General features: G+C 45.1%; 1 long non-coding RNA gene across 2 annotated transcripts in view; it reads right to left on the bottom strand.

The window, feature by feature from the left end:
• The window catches only part of LOC127396435 (uncharacterized), a 76,644-nt gene that overhangs the window by 43,292 nt on the left and 20,062 nt on the right, over nt 1–13,290 (bottom strand). For both annotated transcript variants that reach the window (XR_007892004.1, XR_007892003.1), the window contains exon 3: nt 3,423–3,490. This is a non-coding gene — a long non-coding RNA (uncharacterized LOC127396435). The remainder of the gene's footprint in view (nt 1–3,422; nt 3,491–13,290) is intronic.

Raw genomic sequence — 13,290 nt, 5'->3', positions numbered from 1 at the left:
ATCCATGTTTAGCATGAGGCAAGGCACAGAAGGAGCAGGAAACAAGCAGGGAAACTGGCCTTTCTCTGCGTGAGAATGTGGTGATAGAATTTGCCATTTTCTTGAATTTGAGGATTGCTAAGTTGATATCCAATAAGCTTGGTGCTTCACACTTATTACTGCTGCTTCCCATTGAGTCTTTGGGCAGTGGATGAGGATGGGAAATGGAAGAACAGTTTTTATGTTGAGGGGCATCCTCCTCCCCCTGAAAAGTGCCAAACCTACCCTTGCTCTATATTTGCTCTTGTGCACGGTAAGGAGATTTTGAGGGGTTTTTTTCTGTCCCTCTTCAAACTCTACAACTTTCTTCAATGCTTGCCATAACAATATGGAGCATGCATCTTTTCCCTCTGTGTGTCTGCATACATGAGTTCCTCTTCCCTATGTTTCACTTTGTGCTGAATACGATGCTGTTCTTGGTGAGTCAAATCCTACGAGGCATCAAGATGACCTTGGCTTTCACCTAGGGAAGGCACGGTGCTGAAACTCCTCTTCAGTTCTGCACCATGAGCAAACTCTTCATCTGGATGAGTTTATTTTCCCGTGCTTCACCTGTCCCTAGTCTCACATTGTCACCCCTAGAGCCACACACTGTATGTACCCCCAGCAAGCAGAGCCATCCACCTGGGGCTGCACTGAGAATGCCTGATTGTTTCACTTTTCTTTGGAGGGAGAAGCCTGTCTTCCTACTCTTGCCTGGGGTGCAGCACAGCTCTTGAGCAGGACTAGTATTTCAGGTTCCTTCACAATACCGACTTTATCAGCCAGAAGAAAGCTGAACTCTTGAGGTTTTTTTAAAGAGGGTCACATTAAGATTGGCTAGAGCTTTTTGCCAGTTGCCAGTTGGCTGTGTCCTCCAAGTGCCCAAGGCTGGCACTGCACCGAAGAAGAACACAGCCACTGGTGCAAGCAATCTCTCTCACTCCACACAGAGCAGCTCAATATCCTCTTCCTTCTGTACTTTCACGCTCCAGTTACTCAGAAGGATGCCAAAAATTGGACAGGCTTCAGTACAGCCTATATCTGTATGTCTATATATGTGTGTATCTGTGTATGAAAGGTGGGCTAACCACAGCTCTTGCTTTTGCGTAGTATAAAGCTAGCATTTTTTGCTGGGGGTAACTTCCACAGTGTAAAGAAAAGGCACAGCAGAGCTGCCCCCACATGGTGCCATCACTGATGGGGCAGGAGAACTGGCCTAGTCATACTCTTATCAGCTCAAAGCTGCATTCCCTGCTGGAAATCAAGTGAAAGGTTATGTACCTGTTTGGCAGCCTGTCACTTAGAGAGAAGCTCAAGGAAGACTAACTCAGAAGCTAATGAGAAGGAGAAGACTGGGACTGTACTGAAGAGTGCCCTGAGAAGTGAGGAAGAGGACACAGAGGAGCCAGTCCTATCCCTCTGTCCAAGTGTCAAAGTTTTCAGGCTTGCAGGGACAGGAGTCAAGATGCCAGTTCCTTTAACACAAGATTCTGTTCCAACCCACACTTCCTTCCCATCCCTCTTCCCCAGCAAGACCACTCCTTTTCCCTTTCTTCCTCCCCACCTAGTGGCTCTTTCTGCCCTCCATGAGTTGCTGGGAATAGGCAGGAGGCTAAGCATCTTCTCTTCAGCCAAAGGCAGCAGGCACAGATGAGCTGGTTATATCAGAAACATCTTTTTTTCCTCTCCAGCCATAGGCAAAATAGGAAGTCTGTCATCTCAGGAGGTGACTTTTTCTATGCCTTGAGCCAGCTCTGGGTGAAGGAAAGGGAGACCTGCTTTTGGGAGCTCCTGCTGGGGGTCCTCCTGTGGTTGCAAAGGCAGAGTCATACTTCTGGAAGCCATGGTAGCTACTCAGTGCTCATGACAGCCATGGGCAGAGGACTTTGATGGTCAGGAGGCTGTGACAGGAATTGTACAAAAGCTGTAGGTAAGATCAGCTATCCTCCAAAATGCCTGGCATCCAGAAACACAGTAACTGAGAGTTTGTTCCTTTGAAGTGCAACAGTATGGGACAGTATGGGACTGCTCCAGAGAGAGATGTCAAGTCTGGGACCTTGCCCGGAATCCACTGGATATGAAAGGGGCTTGCCTGCAGCAGGGCTAAGAGTGCCTGTGCTGGTATCTGCTAGTGGAAAGGGTTGTTGCTGATGGCCCACTGGCCTCTCACCAGCAGCAATGTCTATGCAAGGTGATCTTGCAACACTGCAGGGGCAGTGGTGACCAGGCAACATGAGCTAGGTGTGAAGACAGGCTTCACAGGATAGCCATGAGAGGGTCTGACACATGCCTACACAACCCCAAAGCCAGAATACTCTATATCAGATGGATTTACTGTAGCTCAAAGGAGGATTGTTTACTAAGACCACCTTTTTTTTCTTTTTAAAGGAAAAAGTGGTGCCTCATCAAAAGATAATGTAAGGCAAACAAACTCAATACAGTAAAGCTGCTGTGTCAGGAAGTACAGAACAAACCCACATCCCATCAGAACTAACTCCCTTTTAGCTTTGCATCCAAAAATATTAGTCCATTTATTGCCCATTAAAAATTCCCTTTGTCTCTTCTCAGTTGTGGTGCATGTTTGAGATGTTAAAGCTGGCATTGTCAGTCTTTAAAGTAATGTTTGAGATCTATTTATTCATTAACTTTCAAAAGCAGGACACTTTCAAAATCTCTTCCTAAGGGCATCCCTGTGTTCTGTTTGTGAGAGTTACTGTTGTTTTCCCACCTACCCTGAAGGGCTGTTTATGATACCATCTCTCCCTTTTAATCCTCTTTTACTTTCATGTCTAACAGTGTTAAACAGAATACAGGAGGGAAAGGCAGATCTCACACATTATAATCATCTATAGTTGACTGAAGAAGAGAAATGCTTTGCAATTAGAGGTCTCATTTTGTAAATTCACACTCAATAAACTTTTTCCTTCGTATTTTCCAGCTAAAACCTCTGTTCTTCCAAGTCCTCAGTTTCTATGGATAGTAACTTGGATAAAGGGTTTCTAGAATTGATCCTGTGAGTCGATGTGCACTCTACAGTGACTGGGCTGCCACAAGAAGGATTTTTCTTAGGAGACCCTACACAGAGGGATGTTTTGAGATGTACACACAGGAATGTGGGCAGTACTGAGATGTTGATCTGTGACACAAAATGTTGCATCAAAACTGGCCACTGTTTCTGGTGCTGTTTTTACAGGATGCCCTGATTTCTCCAGCTTTTTGCCCTGTATCTGAGTGCTTCAAGACTGTGCATATATTTGTCTTAGTAACTTTTGTGTGGGGTGGTGTGAGGCTCCACATTATACAGACCTGAGAGGCTATTGTTTGATGAGCACTTCTTTCAGCAGCAGGGCCAACATAAGCATCCCCTGATTTCCCCTTCCCCTCTCCCTCCACTCACTTACCCCTCAGCTGTGCCAGTTTCAGTGCTGTATGGGAAACAAACTGCAGAACACATCCAGGTTAAAAATAACTGGAAAAGAGAGAGAGGGAGAGAAATTAATTCCAGAACCTGGACTGACGTCACATGTACATCCAAAGCCAATACAATAGAACCTTTTCAGCTCAGATACAATCTGTCTGTCCAGTTCCATCAGTAATTTTTACCTAATTTCACATAGGACAGAAAGTTAGAAGTTTCAAAAGTTATTTATTTCCTTTCTAAATATTGTGTAAGTTGATGTCTGGATGTGGGATAGAGACCTTAATTAGAGAAATGCAGCCAGCAACCAATGGGCTAGTGAGTGTGTGCACACTTGTTGACCATGTATGCATTAGATGGCCAGCCAATATATATCTGTACCTGACTGCTGCCTAGGGAGGAGCCTTAGAGCATGAAAGGAGGGGGAGGTGGGCTTGTTGCAACTGTTTTATTTTAGGAGGAGGGGGAGAAGGGAGGTAACTACGAAGCTAGGGTCACAGACCCAGAGGAAACCAAGTGCCATTAGTTCCACTACTCACAAAGCAATTTGTTTCAAAAAAAAATAAGAGAAAATTTGTAAAATAAGATGTTTTCTGCCAGTGAGCCTATAAATCAAATGAATAGTTTCTCATCCAATTTGGGGAGGAAACTGAGAGCTCAGCCTCAGATTCCTGTTCATACTCCAGCAACCACTTCTGCTTTTAGCACTCCAAACACCAATGGAAACCACAGATACTCATTTCTTTCCCATACTCAAATGTCACTTAAATCCCTTGTTTCTCCTGAATAACTCTTAAGCACTTGCTCCATTGCTGTTCCTACCTGCCTCCTTTATAATCTACAACAGCTTGTCAAAAGCTCTGCTCCATTCTCTTCTTTTCCATCCTTCATGTCTCCCCTCTGGCTGATTAATGGCCTCAAACTGGTACAGGGCAGTACACAAAATATTCAGCTTATTGTATCTGAAAACAATGAGTATTTTGGTGCAAACCAAACCTGGCTCTTCCTGCCCACCTTTCTTCAGAGGAAAGAGACCTTGGATCTCACAGAGTCACAGAGTGATTGGAAGTGACCTCTGAAGATCACCTAGTCCATCCAACCCTCATGCTAGAGCAGGATCACTGACAGTAGTTACTACACATAAGTAGTAAATCCTTAGCTTTCTTATTTAATCATCCTATAATACCTCTTCTTTTGGACAAAAGAAACCACAATATCCTAAAACATAATACTAAACTTTTCAAATCACCCCCACAGCTACGTAGTACCTTGTTATTGCTATTTGAATAATGTAACTATTCAAAGCAAACTTGTTCCTAGTATTACCAGTAAAATTTTAAGGTTATTTACATAAATCAGCAGTCTCCCTGCCATTTTTGCTGACCTGCAGAGGGGACTGGCTTGAATGGGAGCCACAGGGTGGAACAGGAGCCATGAGACACCTACGAGCCATGGCTGTAGTCCATGGACAGAAGTGGAAGGGGTCTTTATGCTCCTGCACTCATGTCTTCTTTTCAGCAGCTCTCCCAAATGAGTCTTTTACCATCAGCTTTCCAGCACTTCAGGCTATGCTCTCTGCCATGCCCAGGAGACCAAGTGCCAAGCATCCAGGTTTGGCTGCACACGGGGGATGCAAACTGAGTGATGTGGCTGCTTGCCTCTCTTCTTGGGAAGGGAGCAGCCGCCTGTCTCTGTGTCAGAAGCAGACACCATCTTTGGTAGGGAAAACTTTAATCAGAACAAGTCTCTGATAGAAACTGGATCTATTCCTACCACGTGTGAGTTTCTATAGCCTTTGCTTTTCCCAGTAGCAGAAAATATCATCATCATAGGCAGGTCTTTGGCTTCTCCAGGTGGAAAACCAGAGGGTTTGGGTAGCTGGGGATTTTCCTGGTGCAGTAAATCCCCAGGTGGCAACAATCCAGTATAATGGGCTCTGTGCCATCCCTGCTGCAGATACCTAGGAACACTACTGGGAGTTGCACCCAGTGTGATCTGTTTGCAGATAGCCCAGTTTCACCACAGGTATGAAGCAAAGTGTGATGGGAAAGACCTGAGATGGCTCCCAGGGGATCTGCCCGGGTTAATTCCTTTGTCATTGCATACCTCTGAATCTGTTCCAGTCCAGGCACTGGGGTAGCTGCTAGAAGTCAGCTGAGGCCCTGCAAGAGAAGCATTTTATATACCTTCCTAGCACTGATTTGACTTCTAGAACTAGTTTCTGTAGGAATTTTTTTTTCCCCCTCCAAATGGAAGACTATAGCCATTATGCAAAGGTGGCACTGAGGACCTGTAAAGGAGATCTAAAGCAGAAGCTAGGGCTGCCTTGCTGGAAAGGAGTGCTAGAAGGTCCCGTCCCCTCTCCTCACCAGACACAGGAGCATAGGAAGTGCTGGTGAATCCTCACCAACGTGGAGCAGCCTCATGCAGAGCAGAGCAGCCCTTACATTGCTGTAAGTGATGTTAGGATCTGGCTTTATCCTCGGGCAACTACAGAATCTAGGGAAGTGGTGGCAGGGGGGAGTGATCAGAAAGCTGGCAGAAACTGTGTAATTGGTGTATTAAAGGCCCTTCTCCTCTCCTCCAGTCACATTTTAACAGTACCCTATTTTATTCTACGTGTCAGTAAATAACAAAATCACTACTGATAAAACTTGCCTTAAGCAAGAAGACACATGTGAACAATAAAGCACTAAGAGCCACATTTTCAAAAGTGTGTGTGCAGAAATGTCTATTGTACAATGTATAAACAGCATGTGGTCTGGATGTGGCAAGCAGCAAAGGGAGAGGAAAAGGGGAACAGATGGAACCTGTACATGAGTGACAAGAGCGGACGTAGGCTCAGATTGAGTTTTGTAGTGTGCAGAGTCTGAGCCTTTGAAAAGCCTTAAATAATAACCACATTTGAAGGAGGATTGCATCAATGGGGCATGCAGATAAATGCGCCAAATGGTGAAACTGCAGAGGATGCAGCAGTGGAGACAGTGATATATACAGAGCATATGAAAAGTAGGCTCTGACACGCTGGCTGTGCGTACAATCAAAGGTGTGCATATTTTAGAAACATCAGCCACCGTGAAACCTCAATGAGTTAGCAATAAAACATCAGGAAATGATAAGTTGGGGTCAGAAAGGTCTGAGAATTCCACACAGCTGAAATAAAGATTGAGCAAGAGGAATTAGCATCAAGAAATGAGAGTCAGATGTTTAAAGCTGATTGTCTGAACCAAGTTAATATAATGCACCATGTTTCACTTCAAAATGTTTGGATCGTGCAGCTGGGGAGCCCTTCCCATGATTGTGAAATGAAGCAGCTTGCTGTATCCAAGAAGGCTGGGATAGATGTGTCCGCCTGGATGTGAGCAGGCTATAAATGATGAATTGGGATTACAGCCTTTACCATCCCAGTCCAGTTTTACCAGTTCCCGGGTCCACTACAAGACTGTATGAAGCTCCTACCTTCAAACAGTCTGGACTCCATCCATCTCCCCATGGACTGAAAATGCCCGCTCTCTTTTTCCTGACTGCAAAGTGCTCTGATGATCAGCATCCTTTGCTCTCTTACTCTCAGCATATTCAAGTGAACACCTATTCAGCTCTCCAGTCTTTACAAGGGAAATTATCCTCTCCCCTTCCACCAAGTCTAGTGTTGGAGTTCATGGCTCTGGAAAATTACATTTGCAAACCTGCAATAGTATGGGACAATCTCACTCCTCTTTGCACGTGCACAGAAGGAAGCCTTTACCATATTAAGGCAGTCCAGCACCATGACCTCCTGTGTAGGACACTGCAAGTCTACAAAACTTGTACAATTTCAGCGCTAAACTTTTATTCAGGCAACTCTTAGGATGGGCTTATTTCAACTTACAGATACACATGTATTGTGTAAGATGCTTCAGCCTAGCAAAGTAATCAGAGAGTCTGGAAGTGTCCACCTGAAAACCACACCTGGCAGGGAATGAGAATCCCATAGGTTTGAAGGTTTTGCAGGCTGGCAACTCATGTGGTTTATAGCTTTGTTAAACTGTATTGCTGGTGGGAGTGGTGTTAAACCTTGACACCTGGGACAAGATAACATACTTAGCAGTCCTTGTGTGAGAAACTGATTAACTGGAGATGAGCTTAGGTTCTGTAACAATGCTCCCCTGTGCACTATCTGCTGATGGTGACCAGTTCTCAAATGGGGTGATGGCGTACAGGAAAAGTAGACAATACAGACAATAAGCTCTTGTATCATAGATCTTTTCTGCAGCTTTATATACATGTGTTTTCATGGCAGCTGGACATGTGTAATGCTGTTACAGGCCAAAACTGTTTCTGGTACATCTCTAGTGAAGCTAAAGACAAATTGGACGCTGTGATTTATGCTGTGAACAAAACAGACCAGGGCGGATTCTCTTGCTCGTCAGCAAGTGGCACAGCAGAGCTTTTATATATGGCAAGCTCCCCTCCCACAGCCACCCCCCAAACAAAAAGGGGTGGCTGGCCTGGAGGAACAGCATCTCAGGGAGGGCTCAGAGGCAAAGAGCAGAGCTGTACCAGGGGATGCTCAACCTAAGCCTGTGCCTGTTGCCTCCCCTGGGGCAGAATACAGCCAGGATGAAATCACTTCTTTCACAGTATCTCCAGCACTTGCTGATTTCAAAAGACTCTGTGTAAAGTTCAGCATCTCCTGTCACTTGAAGCTGATGTGCGTAGCCTGGGTTTTCTGCTAACAGAATCACAGAATGGTTTGGGTTGGAAGGCACCTTATAGATCATCTGGATCCACCCCCCCTGCATGTGTAGGGACACCTCACCCGAGACCAGGTTGCTCTAAGCCCCATCCAACCTGGCCTTTAACACCTCGAAGGATGGGGCAGCCACAGCTTCTCTGGGCAACCTGTTTCACCACCCTCACACTAAAGAATTTCCTCCTAATGTCTAACCTAAATATTCACTCTTCCAGTTTTAAACCATTAGCCCTTGTGTTATCACTATATGCCCTTATAAAAAGTCTCTTCCCAGCTTTCTTGTAGCCCCTTCAGGTACTGGAAGGTACTCTAAGGACTCCCTGGAGTCTTCTCTTCTTCAAGAAGAGAAGAACAACCCCAGCTCTCTCAGCCCATTTTTATAGCAGAGGTGCTCCAGCCCTCTGATCATCTTTGTGGACCTCCTCTGGATTCTAGGAGTTCCATGTCCTTCCTGTGTTGAGAGCTCCAGAACTGGACACAGCACTCCAGGTGGAGTCTCATCAGTATGGAGTTGAGGGGGAGAATCACCTCCTTTGATCTGCTGGCTACACTTCTTTTGATGCAGCCCAGGACATGTTTGGCTTTCTGGGCTGCAAGCACACATTGCTGGCCCATATTGAGCTTCTTTTCCACCATCTATCCCAAGTCCTTATCCTCTGGGATGTTCTCAATCCATTCTCCACTAGCTTGTATTTGTGCTTGGGATTGCCCTGACCCAGGTGCAGAACCCGATACTTGGTCTTGTTGAACTTCGTGCAGTTTGCACAAGCCCACTTCTCAAGCCTGTCAAGGTCCCTCTGGATGGCATCTCTTTCCTCCAGCGTGTTGACCTCACCACACATTGCTGATGGCTTGAAATTTCCATTTGCAGCCCCTTCCCATTTTGTTTTCAGACATGTGTCATATCCAACAGACCCAGAGAGGCTGCACAAATTTACCAAAATGGTGAGAAGAGAGGACATTCCTTACTGCAATGAAGCTTTTAATGTGCCTAGTCAACATTGAAGCAGCAGAAGCAGACCTGGGCCAAGCACTCCTTGGTGTCCTGTCAGGTGCCTGCACCTACACCATATAGACAAGAAATTGGCACTGATGGCTATGTGAATCAGAGCTCCCATCCCTTCTGGGATGCCACCTGGTGTGCTCAGGCACTTAGGGTCTGGGAAGCATGCTGGGACATTTTTTTATTTTAAACTTGCAGCACTGCTACTGCCTCATAGAGAGTTGGGTAATTTACTGCTAATGGTGAAAGAGACTGCATGCCTGCTGGGGTGACATATGTCCCTGTGTGTCCCCAGCACAGGATGAGAGGTCACAGGCATATATACAAAACACATCCCTGATATAAACAGGTCTGCTCCCTCTTCTTATGTAGACCACACAAGAAGGCAGGACTAGCTGCCTGGAGCCCATACCTGCCCACAAGCCTTGTGGTCCTGAGACCTCCTAGCCATTTAGCATCCAACACTACCTGGCAGGCACAGAGCTGGTGGAGCCCATGGCATGGTCCTACCTTGCTACAGATGTGCACAAGAGCTTTAGTTGTCTCCAGTAGCTCCTTTCACCCCATCCCATCAGTACAAAGAGGGAGTGGTGCTAGTCACATCACAGAGGAGGAGATGAGGTATCTAAAACAAGGGAGGGATTTTACCCCCCTTTGCTTTCCCCTTGTGCACTCATATGTGCCATTAGAATGATCAAAATTATCCAATGATGTCACTAATCAGCCACAGAAAAGCTCAAACCAGGCAAGTTCCCTATGGAAATCACCTGAGGAAACAGTGCTTAGGAGAGCATCCCTGACCAGTTATCTCTCTCCTAGGCCTGTGATTCACTCCTCACTCAGCACTGGCTGACTGCATCTTGGGTGTCTTGGGATAAGAATCATGTTATTCTTTGCTCGGGCCCAGGAAGGCTCTGATGTGTGCTGGAATGTTTCTGGCTTGTTACAATTAAAATTACTGCTAATTTCATGGGCAAAGCATTTTCATGCACTGCCTTTTTACAGAGGGCTTTAACAGGGTCCACCCAAACCCCCAGAGTCACAACACAAAGAAATCAATAAACACCTTGGCATGGTGCTTTCTTTTTCTCAATTTGCATCAAGTTTGTTTACAGTGGGTCAGAAGAAAATGGTCATTTATAAGCTGTGCCGTGGCATTGCTTGCCTGAATTTTAGGAGTCAGCAACTTTGATAAATTCTCAACACAACTTGCAGACACAGTTAAGAATGTCTCTTCTGCCTACTGCAGGAAGCAGGTCACTGTATCAAAGATCAAAGTTGCTCACACCAATGCAGGAATGTTATACACGAGCAAAAAGGAACTACAAATGCTTCTGTTTGGATGTAGGGTTTTGCTGTTGTGTATGTATTGGTCTCTAAATTTGAATAAAACCAGCTTAAATCAATTTAAAAAAAACCCCAACAAAACACTTGCTGCAGCACCACCCAGATTACTCACAGGCTAATCTTCCCATTGCAGAGACAAGATACTCTGTTATCAAGATGTTTGATATGACTTTGAAAAGATGTGTTTATCAAAAATCATATTAGAGGCTTATTTAGACAACAAACAGGATTCGTGAGCATTTTGGGCTGGTTTCCTTTCATTTCTGGTTGTTTCTACATCCCTGCTCTGTTCTGGTTTAGTATTCTCCAGCTCCCTGTACAAACAGGATCTTTCCTCAACAATGTTCTGCCACATCATCTTCCTTCCTTTGTATACAGGCTGATACTGCGTGTTACACACCACGCGGCTTCCTAAGGCACCTCGTTTCTCAACGCTATCAAAAACAGGAACCAAAAGCAGAGCAGCAATAAAGCACTAAATTCTTGCTGTAGTTTAAAATTGAACCCTTGGAAGTTTCCGATTCAAGATGACTTTTCAGTTAACAGTTTTTTCTCTAGTTCAGTGCTCCAGGCACTGCACTGCAGAATATGTACAAACGAGGCACTCATACTTTTTATCAGATTCAAATGTCTCTCCAGCGAGCTCTGCAACACTGACCCAAGCTTTTTCCTCCCCTTCTTTTTTTTTCCTTTGGTGTTGAAAAGTGAAGCCAGGTGAGCAAAGTGCACGTTGCTTCACTGTTCACCTCTTTTCTGCCATCTTGTAAGGCTTGCTGTCTGACTCTGCTCCGGGGAGATTAAATAGCATGTCTTCAGGGAGAAGAGAAAACCACAGGGCCCGCTGCACATTGCACAAATGCTCTTGTTATTCTAAGGCCTGAAGAAACGAGGAAGGAAGCTTGAGGCTGGTGGTTTGGCAGGTGTGGGGCCTTTTTTACACAGACATCTGTTTTAAGTGGTAGCTCTGCGCTCGAGGATGAGTCAGGAATGCCTGTCACCCCCATTCCTTCCCTGTGTCACAGCATAAGGGATTTTGGGCTCCCAAGGAAGCAATGTCACCCACTTGCTCAAGCTGTGCTTCAGGACTTGCTCTCTTGGATTTGTGCAGCAGAGTTGCAAAGTGAGATGATTCCTCACTGCAAACCAGCAACAGGATAATGCAGCTGCTCCTCTGCTGCCTGAGACAGAGGTGCAGCCACTGCTGCACCAGCACGCACAAAATGGATGGGGTTAGAGTACAAAATGGGTGAACGACAACATGTATGCTATGCTTGATGCAAAGACCTGATGAAAATGGTTTGGATGCTACCACGTACACCACATCAAAAATAAACTTTTCTAATCCCACTAGATTATTTCTAGTAGTTTAGATAACACTGCTAGTGACCCCATTACAGATCGAAATTAACTGCTTCCTTTGGCAGGATGTTACGGCACACTCTCCACTAAGCCTGGTGCCGTGTTTGAAGGAATTAGTGCTTGGTGGTTAATCATCTATGGAATAACATATCTGGGAATCCCACCTTAGAAACAATATAGAAAGAAACTGCAGTTTTTAGGACTGGACCCTGCTCTGCTAAAATACACGTGGGAAGGAAAGAAGGGTTTGCATAATATCCTCCCCTGCAGGGATTCTCTGGGGCAAGTAACTGTTGAGCCACATTGTTATTTTAAATGACAGTAAGTTCTTTCTCCTGTAGTTCACTGTGGACTTTTAATGAACATTTAGCAACTTAATTATCTTTAAGACTGCTATTCCTCTGTTACAGCTTGCTGAAATTGGTCAGTGAAATCAGACGTTAGTGGGGGAAGGGCAGATATGCAGGAAAGCACAGACTGAGACATGAATACAGCTGCTTATGTGATCACAGACCCTCATTTCCATATGAAACCAAGCTGAAGCCATTTCAAGGTGAGGGACTGTGGTTAATCCCGCCCAACACACTCATTAATACATCCCAAAATATGTCTCCTTGTCCACTGACAAGGAGAGTCAACCAAGTACTGCTTTAGTCTGGGTAGGAGAGGAGCTACCATTTCTGAGATGGGCTCCATGGGGACTGCAGGGCTCCATGTTTGCTTTAGAGGTTTTAAGCTGTGATGTGCTGATGCTTCATTCAGAGCTGAGCAAGGAGTAGGTGATATGGTGGGAGAAGTCAGTTCCTGTCTTTGCTTCATGTTGTAAAGGACAAGGAAATCTGCTGATATCCACACCAGAATGGGAAAAATCCTGACAAAATGAAGACCCAGGCAGCATTCTTGGAAAGGAAGACAGAATTTCTGACATGAAGCATCCTTCTACCATGCTCAATGTGGGTCTCCAGAGCCACCATGCCATTTGTGTTGGTCACCTATGAGGAACACCACTGCAGTGCTCACAAAAAACTAAGTGGGCTCCAAAATAAAAGAAGGATTAAATTAAAAAATAAGAAAAGCAAACCACACAAGGAAGATGGGTGGTTCTTCCCCCTTTGGTATATTTTTTTTTTCTTTTTTTTTTTCTTTTTCCTATCTGACAAATACCAGCATGACAGCCAACAGGACCTTCCCAGTTCACATGGTGGCAGAGCTTAACTGTGCCGGTAAGTGGTGAATCAATGATTCACTCTAGCACGGCCCTGAATTGTACCGTTGACATGTGGTTATAGTCAGAGAGCACATTCAGTAGGAAGTGGCACCTTGTTACTTCCCAGATTATCTGCTCCCTATGGGGTAAATATTTTAAACACCATGCAGGGCTTTAGCAGCAACATTCCTATTAAAGTAAAT

Source organism: Apus apus, chromosome 1, assembly GCF_020740795.1.
Source record: "Apus apus isolate bApuApu2 chromosome 1, bApuApu2.pri.cur, whole genome shotgun sequence".
In the NCBI taxonomy this organism is placed as follows: Eukaryota; Metazoa; Chordata; class Aves; order Apodiformes; family Apodidae; genus Apus; species Apus apus.
The sequence above is the reverse complement of the archived record's forward strand: the minus strand, read 5'-3'. Positions and strand labels throughout refer to the sequence as shown.